We start from the raw sequence: 264 nt of genomic DNA, 5'->3' as shown, positions 1-264 counted from the left end.
AGAGAGAGAGAGAGAGAGAGAGAGAGAGAGAGAGAGGAGAGAGAGGGGGAGGGAGGGAGAGGGGGGAGAGAGAGAGAGAGAGAGAGAGAGAGAGCAGTTAAGAAATGATATTATAAAAAAACTTGTTTAGAAGCTAAAAAAACTCATGTTTAGAAAAGTGTCGCTGTTGACAGATGTACGACAGCTGATTCCTTCGCATCTCTTTTGAACTGTATTCTAATCAACATTTAATGGCGAGTCATCAGGGACGTATAAACTGCAAGC

Source organism: Trachymyrmex septentrionalis, unplaced genomic scaffold, assembly GCF_001594115.1.
Source record: "Trachymyrmex septentrionalis isolate Tsep2-gDNA-1 unplaced genomic scaffold, Tsep1.0 scaffold14, whole genome shotgun sequence".
Lineage (NCBI taxonomy): Eukaryota > Metazoa > Arthropoda > Insecta > Hymenoptera > Formicidae > Trachymyrmex > Trachymyrmex septentrionalis.
The sequence above is the reverse complement of the archived record's forward strand: the minus strand, read 5'-3'. Positions refer to the sequence as shown.